We start from the raw sequence: 13,711 nt of genomic DNA, 5'->3' as shown, positions 1-13,711 counted from the left end.
AAGCACCATCCATGTCTCACACATTACAGCCCTCGCATGTTTTAGCCCCACGGCCCTGTACACCCCCACCCATACTCGACCCCATACAAACAGATGTGCAACCTGCACACTACTGAAACATCACCACACGCACAGCTCACAATCAGGATGCATGTACACTTACCGCTCGACTCCAGACAGGTCTGCCTCTCAAGGACCTGGACGTGGAGCGCTGGGGATATGCGTTCCAGGACCCTCATCTGATCTTCTGACAAGTGGCCCCGGCGCCCCTTGGCATCCGCTGCCTTCAAGAGGCGCCGGGCCTTGTTCAGGGTCCTGGACCTGAAGTCCTCCCAGCGCTTCTTGATATGTTGGAAGTCGTGGACTGCCACCCCCTACGCGTTGATGGCAGTCACGATGTCAGTCCAGATCCGAGTCCGTCCTTCCTTGTCGGCACGGGAACTTCCGAAGAGGGCATCATACTGCCCCAGGACTTGCTCCACCAGGACACCAACTTCGGTGGCACTGAAGCTGGTGCCCCTCTGCCTCTCTGGCCGGGGGTTGTCAGTGGTGCCAGATGTTGCAGTGCCCGACATGACAACCCCAGAGGAAAGAGTGGGTGGGCAACTGGGTTCTGGGGCTGGGCTGTGGAGCTATGGAATCCCAGTCGGGAGTCTTCGGTTCCAGCAGGGGTGGTCACAGCAACAGCACCCCTGGCTGATGTGCAGGCAGCAAATGGCAGGGCACGTGGGCAGCAGGCAGTCAGGCAGCAGCAGATGGCAGGTGGGAGCGTGCTCGGGGCTCTGGGGGGCAGTAGTTCGGCCTTCTGGGCAGGAGCGTGGTCTTCTGTGTGCTTACGCGTGGCCAGCTTGATACGGAGTGATTTGGCACGTGAAAATTCTGCACGTCAGCGTGTGAATCGAGAGGAAAGGCCCTTAGCGCGTAAGCGTGTCAGCACGCATACGCGATTCCATTGGACCAAAGGCCCTTAGCGCGTATGCGTGTCTGTGACATATCGCGCACGGGCGTTGCTTTTCGTGGGGTGCGGTGCGTGTGTTTTGCAGGCGTTGGGGTTCACACGCTATTACTTCACAGTGGGTGGGTGTTGGCTATGCGTTCTTCTACACGCAAGGCAGACGGTGAGTGGTACCCTACTTCCCCGATCGTGTGTAAAACCACCCGCAAGCCCCTGGAATACACGTACCCCGCTCCCCCAGGCCCGATCGCGTGTAAAATCACTGCGAGCCCCTGGAATACACGTACCCCGCTCCCCCAGGCCCGATCGCGTGTAAAAACACCCGCGAGCCCCTGGAATACACGTACCCCTCTCCCCCAGGCCCGATCGCGTGTAAAAACACCTGCGAGCCCCTGGAATACACGTACCCCGCTCCCCCAGGCCCGATCGCGTTTAAAAACACCCGCGAGCCCCTGGAATACACGTACCCGCTCCCCCAGGCCCGATCGCGTGTAAAAACACCCGCAAGCCCCTGGAATACACGTACCCCACTCCCCCAGGCCCGATCGCGTGTGAAAACACCCGCGAGCCCCTGAAATACATACACCCAGGCCAATCGCGTGTGAAACTTCTCGCGCACCTCTGAAATACACGCGCCCAGGCCAATCACGTGTGAAACTTCTGGCGCACCCCTGAGATACATGCGCCCAGGCCAATCGCGTGTGGAACTTCTCACGCACCTCTGGAATACACGCGCCTAGGCCAATCGCGTGTGAAACTTCTCGCGCACCTCTGAAATACACGTGCCGAGGCCAATCGCGTGTGAAACTTCTCGCGCACCTCTGAAATACACGCACACGCTCCCCCAGGCCCGATCGCGTGTGAAACTTCTCGCACACCTCTGAAATACACGCACACGCTCCCCCAGGCCCGATCGCGTGTGAAACTTCTCGCGCACCTCTGAAATACACGCACACGCTCCCCCAGGCCCGATCGCGTGTGGAACTTCTCGCGCGTGTAGAACTTTGGCGCACATTTTTTTCCTGCGCAGGGACGCTACCGCCTGCTTTCGTGTGGCGGACATGTATGGGCCTGTGCGCGTCTTTGGCCGTGTGCTGTTTTTCCCTATTCGATTCCATGAATACGTGTTGTAGGCGAGCGTGTGGGCGTTCTGCGCACTTGCCTCCTGTACTTCCCCCGTGATGCCCACATTTGCACGAGTTGTTCCCCATTCTGCGTGTAACGCCCCGTGTTACACCTACTTTTGTTATGTGCGCCGCGCTATGTGCGAATTCGCTGTGGCCTTATCGCACGGCGTTCGATGACCTGTGCACCAGCGTGCGCCAGCGTGCGCCGTGCACTTTTTCAGCGCACATCCCACATTTTGCGCGTGCATGGACTTCCATGAATAGATGTGTGATGTTTTCTGTGCGATAATCGCACTTGCACTGCGATTTTTGCTACTTCTCTGCGAATCGCACGTTTTTGCACGCGTGCGCCGTTTTTTCAGCGCACATTAATTCCATGAATCGGCCTGCAAGTCTATGGACGAGTGAAGCTCACTGGTGCTCATCCATGTTCCAGCATTAGTGATTCCTCAGACTGACCTGAACATTGGAGAAATGTCAAATGTAGATGCTCATTTGAGAAAAAGAAGATTGCTTGAATCTCTCAATCGAAACAGGAGACAGCATTACTTCTCAGCCATGTCAATAGAAGCATAGGACTCCATTCCTTAGGAGCACAGGTTGTTCAGCAAGACTACTTAAATATTTTGGACTATATTCATGCATTGGATCCGGACGATGGCCAATGCCAAGTGGTTGCAGATTACGAGATGGGAGCTTTGGCAGACAATAACCACCACCATAAAGGAATCAATGCTATCAAGTAAGAGATGAATGTGAGGGAAAAGGGGCTGTTGGGCCTGAAAGGCAGTTCCAAGAAGGTGTTCTGTGCAAAATCAGGCAAAAGACTACAATCACCATGATCCTGTGGGGTTGAAGTTGATCCCGAGTGAGGCAGGTGTGTCAAATTGGCTATTTAAGACATCCATCGACCCGTGCTGCCTGTTGGAGATTGAGATTGTTGCCATGGCAGGCACGGGCCATAGGAAGCAGGGGTGCAGACAATGCGTGTTTGTGAAGCAGGACCCGGGCCAGACGGTGAAACTCAAGGAACTCATACCTGGCGTTGAAGCGCTGCGTTCAATGCAGCATTCTGTTCCCCGCTGGGACGGAGCAGGAGCATGGCAGGAGTCCGTTCACCACTGGAGAACCTTTACCTGGGGAGGAGCCGGCGAGCCCCCTCAGGCCTCAGTTAAGTGGTTTCTGAACAAATGTAATTCAGTAGTGTTGTCCTCATTTTGTTTGGTGTGGTACGCAAGGTTGGGAATCATTATTGAATTTATCCTTCGCAGCAGGGGTTATTTATATGCCGTTCAAACTGCAAGATGTGTTTCAACTATCCTCATGAACTAAGTTTAGACATACCACATTTTTCGTGGAACGCTAATGCTCAGAGTGTGGGGGTAGCAATCAGTTTCATGACGTGATGTAACACTATGTTTGTTTGTGCTGCTCGCTTTGTACATTCTATGTTTGTATTAAGTCATTATGTTCCAAACCAACTTATGATTCAACCCATGTTCAGGTGTCATAGTAAGAGAGGTTGAGTCACACTTTTGGAGCACTACACACCTTTGGAGAACTACAAGTGAGGTCTATGTTGTTGTCTGTGTTCTTGTCCACTTGTGTTTTTTTGTCACATAACCCATGGCTTTCATTCATGCTTCCTGTGCTTATGAGTGTTGCTTAGTCATTGAAGGTATGTGAATGCATGAAAATGAGTCAGTGTTCCAATCAAGAAGGGTACTAACTACCTAGAAACTCCAGGCTTAAAACAAATGTATGCTGCATGGTCAGGTTAGGCTTAAAACAAATGTATGCTGCATGCCCCCTGTGTTCCCCAGTCCTATCCAAGTTCAAGTTACCTAAACCTTTTTCTGGTTACCCTAAAAACCCCCTACCTATCCACAGCCTCTCCCTAACCCTCTTCCCACATTTGGCTGCCTCGAGGTGCCTGCGTATACCAAGAATCAGGAGCCCGTGCCAATCAGGTGGGAGGGGTCAACTGCATTTGGCTTCCGGGGCTAGGGAGGAGGTGTGATACTCCAGGGGTGGGACACTGAGGGCCATATGACTAATGACCCTGCAGAACAGATATGTCCTTGATATGATCACAGCAATGGAAGGAGGAGTTTGTGCCAAAATCAGGCCATCATTTGCACATTCAAATCTTCTCATGACGACGAGAAAGGGTTCTTGACAGAGGCCATAATCCTGCTAACGAACCTGTATAACAAGATGGAAGACGAGACAGAGGACATTACGGATGACAGTTAGTTTGCTTCCATATTCTCATTGATTCTGCAGTGGATGGCAAACATCTTCACAATTTTGGGAGAAATATTGGTAATGGTGATGTTTGTACTTGTGTAATCAGGATAGTGATCACCCAATGCAAGAAGCCGGCAAAGAAAGCAGTAGGAATAAAGATCATGACTGATGTCGAATCTGGGTTTGGACCCAAGGAATGAACTGATGGAGATGTCAGAAAATACATAGATGCCAGCATTGTAGCACCTGAAGGAACGAAGTTCCTGTATCAAAAGAACCATAAGAATTACGTGGAACAATGTGCCTATTGTAATCTGAATGGACAGTGCAACTACACGACCTGGAGTGTAGATGAGCATGTCAATTCAGCCGGCACTCTGAGGAGGGTGATGAAGATTTGGACTCCTAAGAAGTAATTTTCAAAAGAAACTATCAAGATGTGGAGACAATTGTGGTGGTGGATGAGGACTCAGCCACAGCAGGGAATGTAGAGGAGCAGTTTGACATGTTGAAAGCCTGAGATTGTGCCATACTTAACACCAGCTGTTGTGACCATACCACAGCAAGTGTTTGAGAAAAGGTATCCTTTGAGAAAACCCAATCAAATGTATCCATGAAGAAATGACAATCTGAAGGAGGAACTCCCTGAAGGAATATGAAAAGGAGCAAATAGAGGATCTGGTGATGGCACGAAAGATGAGCATGATGCACTGAGAATACTGGTTGATGAGAATGTATGGATTTTACAGAAACTTATGACGAAGTTAAGAATCGAGTAAACTTTCATATGCAAAAAGAAGAGTGCATGTGTGCAAAGCGCTGCAGAAGATGCAAACAGTTTAATAACTGTACAGATGCTGTAATGCAAGTAGATTAAGTAATCTTAGAAGCTGGCTGCTTGTTGTGAATAGACTGCAGGTGAAGCCGCCATTGTATAGAAACTGGACATCGGTGTCATGAAGTTAGTAAGCTAGGACCCATGGAGAGAAAAGGAGAGAACTGTGTCACAGCAAAAATAAGCTGTGATCATGGAAACGAATGGCGAGGCTGTCTGGCCTGGTATCAAAGCTGAAGCAGCCAAAGTCGGTTATCTTTTCTTGAAGGCAGTGAACATGTGAAGCTGAATCATCCCTTGTTAAGGTGCAAAGAAAGAACACCCAGTGTGCCAAGTTTTATTAATTTAAGACATGTAAATGCTGCAAAATGGACCATTTTGTGGTCTCCTGTCACGTCAGCCAAGGATGGAAACAGAGTTGATCGTAGAGTCCTAGACAACGATAGTGAGTGCTCGCACTCCCATATATTCCCAGAGACCAGAATACTTTGCAAGGCCAAGCTCAAAGACAATCTTCATGGCAGAAGGCATGGGTGATGAGAGATGTTGGGTGGGGAGGTAAAGTCAAGTTCTCCTCCTGGCACCTGAGTCTGAACTTATGTGCTGCTAAGTGAACCGAATGTTCCAGACATGGCATGAGCGTGCCAACCAATTATATAGGGCTGTATAACAAAGGCCCTTATAGTTTGAAGACCAATGATGTACTGTGTACTTAACAGTGTTGAAGATGACATGTTTTTCAAAGTAGGCGTAGGTTGTCCACCTGCGAGTAGGTAGCCAATCACAATCCCATCCCTTATAGAAAGTATACTTAGATGTTCCCCATGAACGTATCACAATCACTCATACATTTTTCTTTTCTTATTTGCCACGTAGTATGACGTCACGTCTGATGTATTTTTTGCATATGAGAATGTTTTTATGAGAAATGCACTGAGAGCTTGAGCGAACGTCTGTTGATGTCTGTTGTAACTTCCTGTTTTATATAATTGTCAATAAAACAGCACCTTTGCCATCTTCATGAGTTGGGCTATTTGGTGTCAGAGTTATTCTGTAACGCCATCCATGATATGCACCATACCCAAAGGGCCATATTCTCAACATCATTCCAGGACATCAGAATATCTTTCAACTTTCCCCTATCAGATTTGACCATTTGTAATAAATTGGTCAATGCCTGCCTGTATGGACTTCAGACACATGCTAATAATGTTCTATCACCAGACTCCCCAAAATTACTACTAGTTTCCACCACCTCTGATGTCAAATCTGCCAAACTTTAGCAGAATCCGTTGAATCCCCATCAATGAAATGGCCAGTTCAAACCCAGTGGGAAACCAATTGCAGTAATATCTTCAAAGACAGCACATGGACCCTGTTGTGGTCGAGAATCAGGAGTGTCTCCAACTCGGCCATCATCACCCTAAACATTCTATTTTTCATGTATAGAGCTTTCATCACCCCGCTAAAATACGAAAATCTCAGTTCCAATCAGATGGAAACTGTTTGTCATGTGGAGACAGGTGGAGATAAGCACTCCAGCTGTAAAATATGATCCATGATTTTTTTTGAGGTAGCACAGAGTTGAAGGGTGGCACTAAAAGTCTGCGTCGCCTCTCTCACTTGTTTCTTGCTGCAAATATGCCAGCATGTTAGACCACTTTGAATTTCCTGCAAGTGTAGATGTCTGAAACCCTATGGATTATGCCGGTTTTTTACACTTGTAAAACACTTAGGGATTCGGTCTGCTTTTTACACTTGCAGACCTGTTAGGGATTCATGTTATTTCCGGAAACAAAAACAACGCATGTACATGAACGCCGGAATTGAAGGTTGTTTTGTGAACTGGGTGCGAAAAGGCACGTGGACACTGACTCGGAATATCATGGCTTCGAGGGTCTTTATTTTACATCCAGTGCAGAAAACAATCAAAACTGTTTGAAAAGAACCATTTACAGTCCGTGCGTTGCGCACTTTATTATAAATGGGCGCCATATTGTTGTAGGATAGCCTCCTTTGGAACACATTTACATGCGTGGGAGATGTCTCTCCGGAAGCCATAAGCACTAATGTTACAAACATTATACTTTAAACCTTGTAACATCTTCCACCAAAACTAATACAATGTTAACTTTCTTTCGTTCCCCTTAAAACGCGTTGCATCTAAAGAACAGAAGGTGCCTGCAGGCATCCGTGCAGAAACAAAGCCGATATCTCCTGCACTGCCGACAGGGAAGAGCGGGCCCATCAATAAACAGCGCATCAACACAATCCCAGCCGATAATTCCGCTCATATCCAGACTGACACACTTTTCATTTCCATAATGGACTGCTCCGAGATAGCATTCTGCTAAATCAAAGTCCAGGACAAGCGGATGAGAATGTCTGTGAGGCTCGCATCCTGGAATTTCCTTTTCAAACCCAATTTGGCGAGTTCCTCGGAGGGCGCAGATCAGCGGCCGAGTAATTGATTGCTAGAAAGGAGCGGTGGGCTGTGTCAATGGCCCGGCGCTCTGCCGGGACATGCAAATGCCATCCGCTGCCTGCGTCCCGGGGATCTGAGGAGAAGTTACCGCGGGGAAGCGCGATGACAGTGGCATTTTAACGCATTCGTCTTGGATTGTGCGCTGGCCTCCCATGCTGCTGATGGAATAGGACGCGGCGGCAAGCTGGTAACTCGGAATAGGTGTGCCTGGCCTAGCACTGAATTAAAGGTTTAAGGCGTGATAGGTTAATCGAACCTAAAATCGAGTCCAGGTTTCAGTGCCGTTGTATTAACTGTAATCAAGATCCATTACAAGAGCAGTCGGAAGCAGGAGGAATCCAGCATGATGCACTTTGTAAAAACTCCATATTATTATTGCTATGGCAAACCCATCTGCATAAACTCTCACATGAAATGCACTGTTCTGCGCTCATGAGGAATATGTGAAAGAGAAACAACACGTGGACATCCTGAATTAATTACAATCTTTGCTGGGTGAAGTAGCCTAGGTGCCTCCTACGTGGCCCTTAGGCGCTATAAACCCAGATGCAGACACAAGAACAGGGCTGACGTTTTTTTAATTTTTTTTAAAGGGGGACTTTTTAAGGAGTGACCTTGCATTTCATTGGACTGAAAAGGACAACCTGCACAATTATGCAGACGAGCAGGCCTGCACTTGTGCTATTAGTCCACACAGAAATTACAGTCTTGAGAAATCTTGACTGTGCGAAACATCAGTGGAGATTTAAGAATTATAATACATAGTGGGGCTAACCCCTACCATAGCCCCTACATAGTAACAGCAAATGCATAATCTCTCATACCTTGCTTCCACCCAAAGATATGAGACAGAGACCTTCTGAAAGTTGGAAACACATTACACTTTATTGGAAACATAAGGTTCCATTATTAGAGTTATCCCATCAGGTGGCCTCAGCCACGCTCAGGTTTTATGAATGCCTGGCCCAACACATAGGGCCTCATCACGAGTTGGAAGGTAACGCCGGTGCTACGCTAATAGCCCTACCGCCAAACTCCCCAGCGCTATTAGCGCCGGATCACGGGTTTGGCGGAACGGTGAGTGCCCATTCCCCATTGGGCCCATTCGGGAATTCCTCATTCCTCATTGTGCCCAATGGGGAAAATGTGCACTATTACCGCCGGCAGATTTCCCACTGGTGGTAATGGCACCGAAAATTGGCACTTTTGCCACGGATTTCCCCCCAGCTCTGAGCTGGGGGGAAATCCGCCAAGGCCATGATCTGGCGGACCCTTAAATGTGGCGGTAATAGCGCTACCGCCGCATTTAAGGGTTACCACCAGACTCGTGTTGAAGCCCATAGTGCTTTCCCGGGTGGCTGTGCCAATCCCGTCTTACATAGTCCAATGTCCAAAACCTGTGAGCCATCTCACACCGATTCCTTTCTTGCAAGAACGGCCCGCCCTGGTGTCCGACTGCCAGTGCAGTCACTCCCATGTAGACAAAATGGAGCAAACCGGGCCACTGCTTCAGTAGTTGAGGAGTCCCAACCGTCCCTAGTGGTATCAGTTCCCATATCACCCCCTCCTGACTGAAGCAGCCAGTGGTTGTAGCTCACGGAAAAGACCACAGCGTGCCGCCTTCTCTGAGACCATCCTAGTAACTGCGTCACGCTTTGGGGTAGCCCCTAGTGACCCCAATGCCCCCACAAACAAAACCTTCCTACAGTCCGTACTCACCATCCACTATGTACATCAGGACCTTGACATTACTTCCCATAGTACCAGGTTGAAATGATCCATGCTGACCTTCGACAGGTGAACCCCATCTGTTGCAAAATTTACTGTGTTCCTTTCCCCCAACTCCCAACTCCTGATGCCTGGCAAATGCGAACCCCTCCTGCTTCATAAAGCATTCCATAATTTTGTTGACCTTTCTCCTAGATTTGTCCAGAAGCTCCCCACCACACATTCCTAGGAATTAACTCTGACCAAGCTATCACATTCGCCCTAGGATTCTGATGCCTTCTTGCATCTCTCTCAGCAATCGACCCGTTGCCAAATAAGCAAGGTACTCATTGGCCATACAAATCTGCTGCACGTATTACATTCACAAAATGATGCAATGGAGATAAAGAATCAATACCCTTACTGGTCACTTATCATCCAGCAACTATGCAACTGAACTAAATTCTTTAGTACCAAGAACCAATGCTGCAGGGATGATGAGCTGAGAGTCATCTTCAAGGAACGTCCTTAAATGCATACAAGCAGCTGAGAATTCTAGCATGGACCCTGTCCAAAAGTGCATTTCTATATATCAAGAACAAATTAGACCTGGAAATCCCCATACATTGTTGAAAGATACAAACGTTGTGAACAGACCTTTACCAAATCTGCTATAACAAACCCATAGTACCAAACAACACGGATGTAGGAGAAATAAAAAATGCCAATTATTCACCTCATCCAATGTAAGAAATACCTGTGAAGAGAGTATGTTGGTGTTATGTGCCAAATCTGTGTGAAAGGATGAATCTACATAGATACAACATCTCAGACCACAAAACAGAAACACCAGTGTTTCACCACTTCACATAGGTGGAACACTGCTGCATTAATGTGCCTCCTGTCTCCCGCCTGCGTGAGATTGAATATTGAGGTATGGGATTTCCGTGACCTACGGTAACGGGATCATCAATGGTATTTCAACTGTGGACAGCACAACAACCAGATGCAAAATTGTAATGTATATAATAAACTATGTTGAATCTTACATTATGCATCAGCTCCTCACTCATGGTGTTATGGTGTTGGTGCAACATCTTTGCGGCTAAGAAGGTGGGATCACCCCTCCAGTACTGAAGTGCAGAAGCGTGGATCTATACACCAGCAGCATTGGGCCTGCAGCAGTCACTGGAGTTCACTGCTGAGAGTTGTTTGGTGACTAACGTGATTCTGTCAGTGGGATTGGTGGTCTCTATGTAACAGCCATGCTGATCATTTTACCAGGACCAAGAATACGTGCATGGGCGGGACACAATCAGCTGAAGTAATTATTGGCGGGGCTGTACCAGGTGCATCCATAAAATTGTGAGTTGAGTTTCCAGTCTGGTGAGACATCAATGTTATTGCATGTTGCATGTTAACAAGGAATATTTGTTTTGCAGTGCCTATTGAACATCCAGGTCTGCTGTGATTGTTCTCCTGAATATAATTGTGTTGTGCTGTCACAGAGTCAGGTTTAGCAAGTTACACAAGTTTGAGTGGTACTGGGACTGTGACACACACATTGAATCAACCACCCATGTTTTGCCAGTACCCGGATCAACACAGCAGTCATATGAACGGTAGAGATAATCATTAAGGCATTTTTAATTTTTATAAGCCAAAGATGGAGAAACATTTCCCCCACCCAAGAAATTGACAATGTAAAACAATTGTTTGGACCTTGAAGGAGGGAGGTTAATAGAGCAATATCTGGCAGGAGAAGATGAAGCAAACTTGGATGTGTACGATACATGGATGGCACATCTTGAGACCAGGTTTAAGGACAACACGAATCTCGTTTTGGAAAGACTTAAGTTCACTCAAAAAAACAAAGCAGTCACAAGGCCATTGATGATTAGGCAGTGGACTTGAAGTGTTGAGCTGCAACATGCAAATTTGAAAGGATAACTGTGGAGCAAGTCTCACATGACCCAATATGAATGCATGCTTTTAATTTGGAAATTAAGGAATAGTTATGGACAGGGAACATCTCCTATTTGTGCAATAACTTCAGCACCAAGATACAAATAAACTGCCTCTGGCTACGCTGGGCCTACAAATGCAGACATCCTTTCCTATAATTTTAAAGTACACTGCCCTGGCAGACCAAAAGGCCAACATGTACATTTCAACACTGCCAAATACACCAACACTGTGTCAGAAACAGGAAGACTAAAATTAAGTGTGCTGTGTGAGTGAATGACAAAAGAACTAAACTCAAAGGCCTGAAACTACTTTCCATTCCATTTGACTGATTCCTAAAGTGTAACTTTGCAAAGGTAGATGCAGTTACCTTGGAAGGATGTGCTTTTTATAACTTAGAACAATGAATACATGATATGATATGATATTTAATTTATATTGCACTCTTACACAAGTGTTTCAGAGCGTGACATGGAAAGGGAGGGGGACAGGGGAGAACAAAACAACGATCTTACTAGGCCCAGTGACATTGAAAACGTGCAAGTGCATGGGAAAGGAATAGGGGAAAAGTGCATGGAAGGGGGGAGAAGTGGAACGTGCAGAGAAACAGATAAATAATAATACATAAATTCAATGAATATAAATAAGGCATTTAACAGTGGTAGTGCAGCCAGCAAGTGGCAAGTGCTGTGATTGAGGCAGCAGGCAAGGCGTGTCTGATAAGTGCAGAAGAAAACAAATGGGGGTGGGGGACTGTATGGGTACAGATACAGACCCCAGTTCAAGGGGTGGCCCGGAGGTAGTGCAGGAGGGTGGCAGGGTGAGCAGGTACCTGGGCTCAGAGGACAGAGGGTGGCCAGGTGTACGTGCCGAGAGAGAAACAGATTAGCAGGGGAGAGGGGGGTGAGGGCAGAAGCAAAGAGGAAAGTCTTGAGGTGCTTCCGGAACCAGAGATGTTACGTTATGTTATGTTATGTTATGTTACTGCTACTTATAGAGTGCATGGTTGCCCTAAGGCATCATGGCGCTAGAGAGGAAGAACTGCTGAGCCAAGAGGGGCGCCGGAAAAGAAAAACAGATCTTAGAATAAATAGGTTTTCAATGCCTTACGGAAAGCCATGCTTCAAGCACAGTTTTAAAGCAGGAGGCAGGCCTTTCCAGAGCTGAGCAGCTGCAACAGAAACGGCCTGCCCTCCCACCTGAGAGCGACAGAAGGGGGGGACGCATAGCAAACCGGTCAAGCCCGACCGCAGCAGACGGTTAGGGACATAGTGCTTGAATTTTGTGTGTAGGTACTCCACACGCTGATAGTGCAGCGCCCGATGCATGATACAGAGGGACTTAAACTGGATTTGTTGTGCCTCCAGAAGCCAGTGAAGGGCTTGCAACACAGGAGATATATGAGAGCCATAGGGAGTCCCTGTTGCAACCCTGGTGGCTAGATTCTGGAGATGCTGTAATCTGGTAACTAACCCCTCAGGTTGTGCCAGATACAGAGAATTGCAGTAATCCAGCCTTCTAAGGATCATAGCTGCTACTACTGGTTGACGCATTGAGGCGGGAATCAAATGGAGCACTCTCCTTAAGATCTCAAGATGTAAGTGCCCCTGATGACACACCGAGGACACTTGGGCTGTCAAGGAAAGATTTGCTGACATAGTCACCCAGAGATTATTTACTTTCAAAGAGGGAACCGGAAGCGAGTCCGGAGATAGAGGCCAGTAGGAGGGATCAGGAGGGGAGCCCACCACCAACACCTCAGTCTTGTCCCCATTCTGTTTCAACCAGTTATTGCCCATCCATTCTCCGACGGCAAACAGGCACTTATACAAGCACGCGGACACCACAGCTGGATCCAGATCTAAACAGATCAACAGTTGGGTATTGTCTGCGTATGAATAGCATCTGATGCTCCGTGAGCTGATAAGGCAAACCAGGAGAAAGATATATTGAAAAAAATGGGGGACAGGGCAGAACCCGGGGGGCACACCGCAGCTCAAGAGTGAGGAGTTAGAAAGAAAGGAAGGTAGGGAGAGAGTTTGAGATCTGTCCTACAAAAAGGAGCTAAACCAGGCCAGTACCTTTCCCGATATGCCGATCTGGGTCAGGCGAGTAACCAGGATACCATGATCCACAGTGTCAAACGCTGTCAACAGATTGAGACGAATCAGGGTGCCAACACTGCCCTGGTCCACCAGCCTGGCCAGGTCATCCTGCAAAGACACGAGGACACTTTCAGTCCCCATGGCGGGGCGGAAACCTGACTGGGCCAAATCAAGCATACTGGAAGACTCCACAAAGGAGGACAGAAGGAGAGAGACTAGTGACTCAAGAAGCTTCATTAGACAGGGAAGCAGAGAAATAGGGCGGAAGTTGGATGGAAGAGA

This window comes from Ambystoma mexicanum, chromosome 10, assembly GCF_040938575.1.
Source record: "Ambystoma mexicanum isolate Mex_15411 chromosome 10, UKY_AmexF1_1, whole genome shotgun sequence".
NCBI lineage: Eukaryota > Metazoa > Chordata > Amphibia > Caudata > Ambystomatidae > Ambystoma > Ambystoma mexicanum.
This window is presented reverse-complemented; position numbering follows the sequence as displayed.